Source organism: Leptonychotes weddellii, chromosome X (genome assembly GCF_054177405.1).
Source record: "Leptonychotes weddellii isolate Sample4059 chromosome X, ASM5417740v2, whole genome shotgun sequence".
In the NCBI taxonomy this organism is placed as follows: Eukaryota; Metazoa; Chordata; class Mammalia; order Carnivora; family Phocidae; genus Leptonychotes; species Leptonychotes weddellii.
Genome location: NC_138385.1, coordinates 69,777,927 through 69,790,063, shown reverse-complemented (window position 1 = coordinate 69,790,063; position 12,137 = coordinate 69,777,927). Strand labels below are relative to the sequence as shown.

At 42.7% G+C, this 12,137-nt stretch overlaps 1 protein-coding gene, 1 long non-coding RNA gene and 2 pseudogenes across 3 annotated transcripts in view; all 4 read left to right on the top strand.

Annotated features, from left to right (window-relative positions):
* The window catches only part of LOC115940541 (uncharacterized), a 127,127-nt gene extending 124,821 nt beyond the window's left edge, over positions 1-2,306 (top strand). For both annotated transcript variants that reach the window (XR_014141460.1, XR_014141457.1), the window contains exon 6: positions 2,275-2,306. This is a non-coding gene — a long non-coding RNA (uncharacterized LOC115940541). The remainder of the gene's footprint in view (positions 1-2,274) is intronic.
* A 1,421-nt stretch (positions 2,307-3,727) lies between these two features.
* Positions 3,728-4,679, top strand: LOC102729652 (retinol dehydrogenase 12 pseudogene; annotated as a pseudogene).
* A 5,102-nt stretch (positions 4,680-9,781) lies between these two features.
* Positions 9,782-10,780, top strand: LOC102743406 (E3 ubiquitin-protein ligase RNF138 pseudogene; annotated as a pseudogene).
* A 504-nt stretch (positions 10,781-11,284) lies between these two features.
* The window catches only part of LOC102743725 (protein SSXA1-like), a 3,249-nt gene continuing 2,396 nt past the window's right edge, over positions 11,285-12,137 (top strand). Inside the window, exon 1 of the mRNA XM_031033639.2 lies at positions 11,285-11,360. The gene's annotated coding sequence lies outside the window, so the exon portion shown is untranslated. The remainder of the gene's footprint in view (positions 11,361-12,137) is intronic.

The following is a 12,137-nucleotide window of genomic DNA, read 5'->3' as shown; positions in this document are numbered from 1 at the left end:
GAGAAGGAAGGGAAAAATGAAGTGGGGGGGGAATCGGAGGGAGAGATGAACCATGAGAGACTATGGACTCTGAGAAACAAACAGGGTTTTATAGGGGAGGGGGGAGGGGGGATTGGTTAGCCCGGTGATGGGTATTAAGGAGGGCACGTACTGCATGGAGCACTGGGTGTTATACAAAAACAATGGATCGTGGATCACTACATCAAAAACTAATGATGTATTGTATGGTGACTAACATAACATAATAAAATTAAAAAAAAAACAAAAAGAAAAGAAAAGATATGCAAAGTATCGGGGCACCTGGGTGGCTCAGTCATTAAGCGTCTGCCTTCGGCTCAGGTCATGATCCCAGGGTCCTGGGATCGAGCCTTGCATCTGGCTCCCTGCTCCTCGGGGAGCCTGCTTCTCCCTCTCCCACTCCCCCTGCTTATATCCCTCTCTCGCTGTGTCTCTCTCTGTCAAATAAATAAATAAAATCTTTAAAAAATAAAAAAAAATGCAAAGTATCTAGAATAGGCAAAACAAGTCTTAAAAAAGAAAAACAAAGTTGGAGGGCTTAACACTGACTCAAGAATTATTATAAAGCTACAGTAACTGACACTGTGTGGTATTGGTGTAAAGATCAAATAGCAGATAAACGGAGCAAAAGTAGATACTCTAGACATAAACCCACACATATATGTGGGTTATAACTAATTTTTTTAAGATGCAAAAACACCATGCGGTAAGGAAAGGATGGCTTTTTCAACAAATGATGCTGGAACAATTAGATATAGAAATGCAAAAGAACATACTTGGATCCATACCTTGCACTATATTCACAAATTAACTCCAAATGGATCATAGACCTACATTTAAAACCTGAAATTATAAAACTTCTGGAGGAAACCACAGGGAAAAATTTGTGACATTAAGTTAGGCAAAGATTTCTTAGATTTGACAACAAAAGCATAATTTACAAAAGAACAAATTGATAAATTAGATTTCATCAAAACTAAAAAATCCATTCTTTAAAGGACACAGTTAAGATAATGGAAAAACAAGCCACAGACTGGGAAAAGTCTTGGCAAAAACATGTATCTGAATGTAAAAAAGACTCACAAAACTCAACAATAAGAAAATAGCCCAGGGCTCTGGGTGGCTCAGATGGTTGGGTGTCTGCCTTCGGCTCAGGTAGTGATCTCAGGGTCCTGGGATGGAGCCCCACATCGAGCTCCCAGCTCAGCAGGAAGCCTGCTTCTCCCTCTCGCACTCCCCCTGCTTGTGTTCCCTCTCTTGCTGTGTCTTTCTCTGTCAAATAAATAAATAAAATCTTAAAAAAATAAATTAATTAAATAAAATAAAATCTAACCATGCACCTACCATATGATCCAGCTTTTGCACTCTTAGGTTTTGACCCAGGAGAAAAAGGAAATATATGTCCATACAAAGACTTGTACAATGTTTGCATGGCAAGTGCATTTATAATAGTCAAAAACTGAAAACAACCCAAATGTCCATCAAGAGATGAATGAATAAACAAATTAGAGTGCATCCATACAACACAACATGGATGAATCTCAAAATAATACTGAGTGAAGAAAGCTGTTCAAATAAGGGTACATAGTGCATGTTTCTATTTATATAAAACTTTATAAAATGCAAACTAATTTTTAGTGACAGCATCAGTGGGGATGAGAGAGTGATGAATATGTTTACTACCTTGATTATGGTGAATACATATATGTAATATATAAACTTATCAAATGGTATATTTCTAATATGTACAATTTATTAAATGTCAATTATATCTCAATAAAGCCGTTTTTTAATGTCACAGATAACAATAGTCTGCATGGCCAATCACACCAGAAATACATGCAAGAAAGTCTAAGTGGTTGAATCACGAAACTGACAGATATGTTTTTCTGATCTCATACTCAACAGCAATGATTTACCTTGAGGAAAATTAACACCAACTCTCAAATCCTGAGTTCCCCGACCTATGTCAAATGATAAAGTTACAATTTGTGCAAGATTCCATATTTTTTTAAAAGATTTTATTTATTTACTTGACAGAGAGAGACGCAGCGAGAGAGGGAACACAAGCAGGGGGAGTGGGAGAGGGAGAAGCAGGCTCCCCGTGGAGCAGGGAGCTTGATGCAGAGCTCAATCCCAGGACCCTGAGATCATGACTTGAGCCAAAGGCAGACACGTAACCATCTGAGCTACCCAGGCACCCTAAAGTTGAATTTTTTAAAAAAGATTTTATTTATTTATTTGACAGAGAGAGAGCACAAGCAGGGGGAGCGGCAGGCAGAGGGAGAAGCAGGCTTCCCGCTGAGCAGGGAGCCTGATGTGGGACTCGATCCCACAAACCTGGGATCATGACCTGAGCCAAAGGCAGATGCTTAACAGACTGAGCCACCCAGGTGCCCCTAAAGTTGAATTTTTTTTTTTAAAGAAGTGGAAATATACTATAGAGTGAAAAAATCTTGGGCTCAACGAACAGTATTCTTGGGAAATCATGGGAAACTCCCACAGCCACATGATGTTGGCCTTTTCAGCCATTCATCCTGGAGTCAAAAGGTCCACAGCATCCTGGGTCCTTGTTCAGGCCTTGCTCTCATACAGGGGTCTGTCACCACCACTGGTGCAGAGTCTCTTGTTGTCTTTGTGGAAAAGTACTGAGCACAGACATGTCCACCATCCTGGTTTTCCACACCAGAGTCTGCAGCCCCAAGAGTTGGCAAGTCCCTCCTTACAACTGGCCACAGACCTTCCTGCTTGCAGATGTGTTTATCGTTTACATATGCTCTCTGCATGTGCTGGGATTTACAATCCCCTCCTGTGGTGGAGACTCTAGTTGTGTTGAAAGATCAGCCATACATGGTCTTCATCTCTTCCTCTGCTATTTGTTGACAGGCTGACTCTGGGCAAATCCTGGTCTCTTGAATCTACATCAGTGACATGGGGTAATAAGGCCATCTATACGTCTTCCTGGGAGTGTATGTTAAGATCCCTTGTGAACCCAGAAGAAAGTAAACACAGAATAAGTGCATGTTATTATTGTCAACATGCTCCTGATTTAATACGAACAGCTAATGTTTGTTGATCACTCACAATGTGCCTAGCCCTGTGTTAAGTGCAACTTACAACAGCCCTGTGAGAGAGAAGCAGTTATTACCTCACTTCACAGAGGGAGAAATGGAGAGTCAGAAAGGTTGAGTGACTTGCCCAAGGTCATCAGGTGTTGCGGCTGGGAAGTGAATTCAGATCTATCTGACCACAGAGCCCACATCCCTCCCACCAGGTTGCACCAACTTCTGCCCATGTGGCCTCAGAAAGCTCCAGTCACCCCTTTCAAAACCCAGTGATCCTAGAACTTCAGAACAAAATGTCTGACTTACTCCTTATAGTAGGCTGAATAATGGCCCCAAAGACATTAGGTCATAATCCCTGGAACCTGTAAATGTTACCTTATTTGGAAAATGGTTCTTTGCAAATATGATTAAATTAAAGCTGTTGAAATAAGGAGATTATCCTGGATTACCTGGGCGGTCCCTAAATGCAACCCCATGTATCCTTGTAAGAAAGAGCAGGCCAAGCTGTTAGTGAGAGCCCAGGAGCTAAAGAAGCTAAAGGAGGGGGAGAGAAGTAGCCAAGGGTTGGAGTCAGAACAGGAGACCAAGCCAGAGTTGGAGGAAAAGCTGCTTTTGCTAAAGCAGCAACTAAAAATATTTAAAAGATGCTGGTTGTCTTGGGACTGCTCATCGCCTTCCCTTCTTTCCTATACGTGATAGCTCTATCCATTAGGAAGCTCTTTGCTGCTGGGGTTTGGAGAACAAACATGCAGTTTCCCCAGGAAGATAGTGGTAATCACCAGAGCCAACACTGGCATCAGCAAGGAGACGGCCAGAGAGCTTGGTAGTAGAGGAACCCAAGGATGCAGTGCCTTCTGAGATATGCTGAAGGGATAATCTGCTGGCCGGTGAAATCCAGGCCAATACAAACAACTCTCAGATGCCAGTTCAGAAACTGGACCCATCCAATACCAAATCCATCTGAGCCTTTGCTAAGGGCTTTCTGGCAGAGAAAAAGCAGCTCCGTATTCTGATCAACAATGCAGGAGTGATGGTGTATCAGTATTCCAAGACAGCTGGTGACTTTGAAACCCACCTGGGAGCCAACCACCTTGGCCACTTCCTTTGTACCCACTTGCTCCTGGTGCCACTGAAAAAGTCTGTGCCCTCACAGGTGAAAAACCTGTCATCAGTGACCCACCATGCTGGCAAGATTCACCTCCACAGCCTCCAGGGTGAGAAGTACTATAGCCAGGGATTTTGCTCATTGCCACAGCAAGGTGGCCAGTGTATTTTTAGTTGGGAACTGGCCAAGAGACTCCAAGGCACAGGGGTGCCCACCTATGCCGTGCATCCAGGCATCATCCACTCCCAACTGGTCTGGGACTCCTTCCTGCTGGGCCTGCTCTGGAGGTTCTTCTCCCCCTTCATCAAGTCAACATGGTAGGGGGCATAGGCCAGGCTGCACTGTGCCTTAGCGGAGAGCCTGGAGCCCCTGTGTGGCAAGCATTTTGGTGACTGCAAGAGGACCTGGGTGTCCCCAAGGGTCTGAAATAGCAAAACCATTGAGTACCCGTGGAATGTCGCTGTGAGCTTCTAAAAATACAGTGGGAGTAGAGCCGATGGAAGAGTCACAGCTTTATTGGGACCAGTCCAGCCATAATGAAGGGGGACAAAGGAGAAGGCCTACCCTGAAAGATTGTCCCTCTGGCTGGCTACTGTTGAAAATTCTGCCCTGCTCTGATCCTCCAGACCCTCCTAGAAACCTTTGCATACCCAACTTTCGTGTGAAGCTGGCTCACGGTACAAGACATTCACACCTGCCGAACATTCTTCTCCAAGACTTACAAGAACTGGCTGCTCTCTTGGGGCAGGAGGACAGGGCAGATCCCAGGCTGGTCATGGGGAAAGCAGAAGGGCCTGGGAAACAGGGGCAATTTTCTCACCAATACCAGAAATGCCAGCCAGCATGCTTAGCTGAGGTGACAGGAGCATCAGCATTACATATACCCAAGGACTCTAAGACTCAAACTTTTGACTGATCACTTTCGTCTTTGAAATACTAGTCACTCAGGAAATACTAGTCATTCAGGAAATACTCAGGAAATTTTTGGTTAACCTTGGCCAACTTTGATTTCTTCCTCTGAGCATACTGGAGCTACTGCATGAAGCTGGACCTTCCCATTTTCTTTTTCCAGTCTTTTTTGTATTAAAATTTTTTCGCAGCTTTATTGAGATATAATTGACATGTAATATTGTATAAGTTAGGACCTACCCATTTTCAAGCATGCAGATGGTTTCCTTTTCAAAAGAGTTCCCTTTACCTCAATTTTTAGAGAAAATAAAGACTGTGGATTGAAAAAAAAAAAAGGAAATAAGCAGAAGAAGACTTGAATAGACACAGAGGAGAAGGCAATGTGAAGATGAAACACAGAGAGATATGAGGATGTTAACCTTGAAGATTGGAGCCATGCCACCAGAAGCCAAGGAATAATGACAGCAACAAAAGTTGGAAGAGGTAAGGCATGATTCTCCCTAGAGCCTTGAGGGAGAACAGCCCTTCTGACAACTTGATATTGACCAGTGATACTGATTTCAGACATGTGGCCTACAGAACCATGAGAAAATAAATTTGAGTTTTTATTGACCCATTGGTTGCTCAGTAGCATGTTGTTTAGCTGCCATGTATTTTTTTCCAGCTTTTTTCTTGTAATTGATTTCTAGTTTCTTTTTTTTAAGGTTTTATTTATTTATTTGAGAGAGAGACAGAGAGAGCGAGAGAGAGCACAAGCAGGGAAGAGAGGGAGAAGCAGGCTTCCCACTGAGCAGGGAGCCCGATGTGAGGCTTGATCCAAGGACCCTGGGATCATGACCTGAGCCGAAGGCAGACGCTTAACTGATTGAGCCACCCAGGCGCCCCTGATTTCTAGTTTCATTCAGAAAGGATGTCTGATATGATTTTAATAATCTTCAATTTATTGAGACTTGTTTTGTGGCCTAACATGTGATCTATCCTGCAGAATGTTCCATGTGCACTTGAAGAGACTATGTATTCTGCTCTTTTGGGATGGAATGTTCTGTATATATCTGTTGTCTGTCTGGTCTAATGTGTCTTTCAAAGACACCATTTACTTACTGATTTTCTATCCGAATAATCTAACCATCGCTGTAAGTGGTGTGTTGAAGTCCCCTACTATTATTGTATTACTGTCAATCTCTCCCCTTTATGTCTGTTAATATTTGCTTTATATATTTAGATGCTCCTATTTTGTGCACAGATATTTATAATTTTTATATCCTCTTGTCACATTCCTCTTTATCATTTTGTTATGCCCTTCTTTATCTCTTGTTACAGTCTTTGTTTTAAAGTCTATTTTGTCTGATATAAGTATTGCTACCCCAGTTCTTTTCTTATTTCCATTTGCAGGGAATATCTTTTTCCATCTCTTCACTTTCAGTCTGTATGTGTCTTTAGGTCTGAAGTGAGCCTCTTGTAGGCAGTATATAAATGGGTCTTGTTTTTTCATCCCTTCAGTCACCGTATGTCTTTTGTTGGAGAATTGATTCCATTTAAATTTAAAGTAATTGTTGATAGGTAAGTCCTTATTGCCATTTTCTTCATTGTTTTCTGGTTGTTTTTTTTGTTTTAAAGATTTCTTTTTTAATTTATTTATTTGACAGAGAGATAGCACAAGTAGGCAGAGCGGCAGGCAGAGGGAAAGGGAGAAGCAGGCTCTCTGCTGAGCAGGGAGCCTGATGCGGGGCTCGATCCCAGGACCCTGGGATCATGACCTGAGCCGAAGGCAGCCGCTTAACCGACTGAGCCACCCAGGCGCCCCTCTGGTTGTTTTTATAGTTCTTTTATATTCGTTTCTCCTTCTCTTGCTCTCTTCCATTGTAATTTGATGATTTTCTTTAGTGTTGTGCTTAGATTCATTTCTCTTTATTTTTCCTTGTGTGTATCTAAGTTTTTGGTTTGTGGTTACCATGAGGTTCAAATATAACACCCTATGTATATAGCAGTCTTATTTAAATTGATGGTTGCGGGGCACCTGGGTGGCTCAGTCGGTTAAGCGGCTGCCTTCGGCTCAGGTCATAATCCCAGGGTCCTGCGATCCAGCCGCGTGTCAGCCTCCTTCCTCAGCGGGGAGCCCGCTTCTCCCTCTCCCTCTGCCTGCTGCTCTGCCTACTTGTGTTCTCTATCTTTGTCAAATAAATAAATAAAATCTTTAAAAATAAATAAATTGATGGTTGCCTAAGTTCAAACGCATTCTAAAAACACTACATTTTTACTCCCTCCCCTCCTGAATGTTTCATGTATTTGATGTCATAATTTGCATCTTTTATTTTGTGTATCCCTTAACTACTTATTGTAGATATATTTGATTGTTCTACCTTTGACTTTTAATCTTCATACTAGCTTTATAGGTTATTGATCAACTACTTTAACTATATGCTTGCTTTTACCAATGAAGTTTTTTTCTTTCATAGTTTTCTTATATCTAGTAATGATGCATCTTTTCCATGTAAAGAAGTCCCTTTAACATTTCTTGTAAGCCTGATTTAGTGGTGATAAACTTCTTTAACTTTTGTTTGTTTGGGAAACTCTTTATCTCTCCTTAAATTCTGAGTGATAATCTTGCTGAATGAAGTATTTTTGGTTGTAGGGATTTTGTGGGGGTTTTGTCCGTCATCTTTAAATATATCATGCCACTTTCTTCTGGCCTGCAAAGTTTCTGCTGAAAAATCAGTTGATAGCCTTAAGGATGTTTCCTTGTATGTAACTAATTATTTTTCTCTTGCTGCTTTTAAGATTCTCTCTTTAGCTTTAATTTTTGACACTTTAATTATTATATGTCTTATGCTCTTTGGGTTCATTTATGTGGGGGATCTCTGTGATTCTTGGACCTGGATGTCTGTCCTTCCCCAGGCTGGGGAAGTTTTCAGCTATCATTTCTTCAAATATGTTTTCTGCCCCTTTCTCTCTTCTCCTTCTGGGACCCCTATAATGTGTGTATTAACATAAAGAATGTTAATATGCTTGATGTTGTCCTAGAGGTCCCTTAATCTATCCTCATTTTTTAAATTCCTTTTTCTTTTTGCTGTTAAGTTTGGATGATTTCCACTGCCCTGTCTCCCAGATCACTGATCTGTTCTTCTGCATCCTCCAATCTTTTACTGATTTCCCATTAATGTGTTTTTCATTTCAGTTATTATATTCTTCAGCTCTGATTTGTTCTTTTTTATATTTTCTCTTTGTTGACATTCTCAGTGAATTCATTAACTCTTTTCCCAAGTTCTCTGAACATCTTTATGATCATTACTTTGAACTCTTTATCAGGTAGACTGCTTATATCCATTTCATTTAGTTCTTTTCCTGAGGTTTTGACTTATTCTTTCATTTGGAACATATTCCTCTGTCTCCTCATTTTGTCTGACTCTCTGTGTTTGTTTCTATGTCTTAGGTAGGTCCACTACATCTCCTGGTCTTTAAGGTAGTAGCTTTAGTAGAAGGCATCTTACGGGGCCCAAAAGCACAATCCCCTCTGGTCACCAAAACCAGGCACTCCAAAGGTGTCCCCTGTGTAGGCTGCATGTGCCCTCCTATTGTGACTGGGCTGCAACTGCTCGTGGGTAGTGCTGGGCCCCAGCATGACTGCCTGAGAGGCCCAGTTGAAGCTGCTGTGGCTGTGTTGGTGGGTGGAGTTATCCCCTGGTGTTGCTGGCTGTGAGGCCTGCCCGTGACTCTTGCAGGCATGCTGGTGGATGCAGCTGCCTCTTCCTGTCACAGGAATCACTTTGGAGGGGCAATGGTCCCAACTGAGGCTGCCCACAGGGTGGTGTGGGGCAGAAGCTGCTTTGGAGGAGTATCTACTGAGATGGGCCCATTGTGCAGGGTGGGGCTGCAAAGGAGTCAGGTGGGGCAAGTGGTGCTGGCAAGGTAGATGGAGAGTGGCAGAACAGGTACCTGCCAGCTTTGGCCCAGCTAGGCTGAAGGAAGGCAAGAAAAATGGTTCCTGCTAGAACTTCTGTTCCAGGAAAGATTTCCTACAGATCTCTACCCCTCCAGGACATGCCTTAAAATTAGTCAATAAATCTTCACATGTGACCCAGAGTTTAATCCATGGCTATTTCAGGTGATGAGATTTGGTATTTTTGAGCTGATAATATTAAATGAGATTTTGGACTTGAGTTCATACTGCAATGTATTGAGAAATTGGGGGATTTGGTGATGTAGTACGTGTAGTACATGGACATGAATCTTTGGGGACCAGAGGGCAGATTACAGGAGAGTGACTAATCCCCCCCAAAGATATTCTATTTCCTGGAATTTATGTGTGTTACCTTACAATAATAACAAAAAAGACTTTGCCGATGTGATTAAGTTAAAGATCTTGAGATAAGGAGATTATCCTGGATTATTTGGGTGGGTCCTAAATGTATCACAAGTGTCCTTATCAGAGGGAGGCAGAGGGAAATTTGACACCAACAGAAGAGAAGGGGGGGGTGTGACCATGGAGGCAGAGATTAGAATGATGCAGCCACAGCCAAAGAATGCTGGCAGCCCCCAGAAGCCAGAAGAGCAAAGAGCAGATTCTCTCCTAGAGCCTCTGAAAACAGTTCAGCTCTGCTGACACCCTGATTTCAGCCCAGAGAAAATTATTTTAGACTTCTAGCCTCCAGAACTGTGATAAAATAAATTTCTGTTGTTTTATGCCATGGCCTATCAGCACATCTTCTGTAGAAAATGTTTTCTGACTGCAACAAGAGAAAGCAGAACACGCTATCCCCTCTGTTATGGAAATGTGACTAGAAGAGAGAGAGACTGTCCTGAACAAGCCTTAGACCTTGAAACTACCATGAGGAAGTTTTCTGGTAGCTGCAGATGCTGTGCAAAACAAATTCTATTACTTGAGACATCATTACAAATCTTGTTAAGACGTATCAAGATGTCCCTGTTCAGCAGGGAGCCTGCTTCACCCTCTCCCTCTGCCTGCCACTCCCCTTGCTTGTGCGCTCCCCTTGCTTGTGCTTGCTCTCTCTCTCTCTGTCAAATGAATGAATAAAATCTTTTAAAAACTTTTTTTAATTTTAAAAAAGGGACTTCTGGGTGGCTCAGTCACTTAAGAGTCTGCCTTCAGCTCAGGTCATGATCTCAGGGTCCTGGGATCGAGCCCTGCATTGGGCTCCCTGCTCAGCGGGGAGCCTGCTTCTCCCTCTCCCACTGCCTGTTGTTTCTCTTGCTTGTGAGCTCTCTCTCTCTCTCTGTCCTTGTCAAATGAATGAATAAAATCTTTTTAAAAATAAGAAGTATCAGTATGAATATGGCGTTTACTCTCCCATTCCAAACTTTCAGATCTCTCAAGATTCAGTAGGGAACAGTAATAGGAGTGAAACACTCACCTCTGAGAAACAGAGACTTGTCAAGAAAACACAAGTTTTTCTGGGCATCCCACCTTTAAGTGTCCCTTTTGTCAAGGATCAAATTTTACCTGACAGCATTTATGGAATCACTGTAACAATGGCCAGATAGTTCCTGTGATGTGTCCTATTTCTGTGTCTGTTCACTGGGGAGCTCCTAGCCAAATTACTAGAAATTTTGTTAGTCATCTAATGAAAGACATCAGATTGATTATGGATAATTTGTTAATCTTCATCTAGAGTGGGAAACCCAATATCAGACTGCTGTTGAAGAATCTTTTCAAGTAAACATATGAAGACTGGAGACATCTCCATACCTTCATACCTGCAAGTGCTATCTTTAATGGAACAACTATATGAAGTCACTGTTTCAGTAATTTGATGTGTATATTAACAAAAGTAATTCAATCTAAAAAAAGTTTAAAATTTCTTAAGTCGCTAGGGAGGTCCTAGAAAAGAGCCCCATATCTGAGGAAGTTGGAGACTGATAGCAAGGATTTGAGGTGGTGGCCTCATATTTACCATTTATTAAAACGAAACAACAAAAGCAGAGCAAAGATTAGCGAGATGTACACCGGAAAGGGAACATCTGAGCATGCGCAGGAATGGGCCTACAGAATCTGCAGTGACCAATTCTGGCAGAGCGCAATCCTGCTTCAAGCTGGAGAATCAACCCCCTTTAAAAAGGCGGTCCTGTCCCTGGAGCTGGACTTTTAGACCCCGTTCCTGACTCACTTGCCCCGCCTACTCTCCTAACCCCTGATTGGCCAGTTCAAGTTCATTAACTGTTCTGATTGGTTTATTACCCTTGGACAGTGGAATTGTGGGATTTTGTCTCGTGGAGCGACTCTTCGTCGCGACCGCTTCAGCTCTGAGGTAAGCGCTCTCTTGGGACCGTCTTGGACAGGTGAGGAATCTCTGTAGATCCTTCTAGTAGTTTAGTTCTTGCTGTACCTCACAACAGCCTCAAGATCCTTAGGACTGAGAAATGACTTGAAGCCTTTCGGGGCAATCCCGGTCAGGCAAAGATAAAACTAAAACTATTTTTGGTCTATGAGACTTTCTAATTGCTCTTCCTGAGGGAAGAACACTCTCAGCCGGAGAAATCCCCAAATCAGCTAGTTGCCCCTAGATTTCTTTAACCGGAGATAAAAGACGCTGCCTGAGTGACTCCTTTATTGCCTCCTCCAGGATAAAGCAGAAACTTTCTTAGCCTCAGAGACCACTAAATTTCCTCTCCCTCAGAGATTCCCAATGCCATCAGTGGAGAACACCAGACTTCTCCATTAAAAGTTTCCAAATTCTAGGGCGCCTGGGTGGCTCAGTGGGTTGAGTCTGCCTTCAGCTTGGGTGGTGATCCCAGGGTCCTGGAATCGAGTCCCACATCGGGCTCCCGGCTCAGCGGGGAGCCTGCTTCTCCCTCTGCCCCTCCCCCCCCGCTCGTGCTCATTCTCTCTCTTTCGCAAAAATAAATAAAATCTTAAAAAAAGATAAAACTCTCCACATTCTCAGCCTAAGTGAAGGCTGATCCTGTAGTCTAGGAGATTCCAGTTCTCTTCATACTAATAATTTTGGTTTTTTTATAAAGATTTTATTTGCCAGAAAGAGAGAGAGAGCATGTCCAAGCGGGGGGGGGGGGGGGGGGGGGGGGGG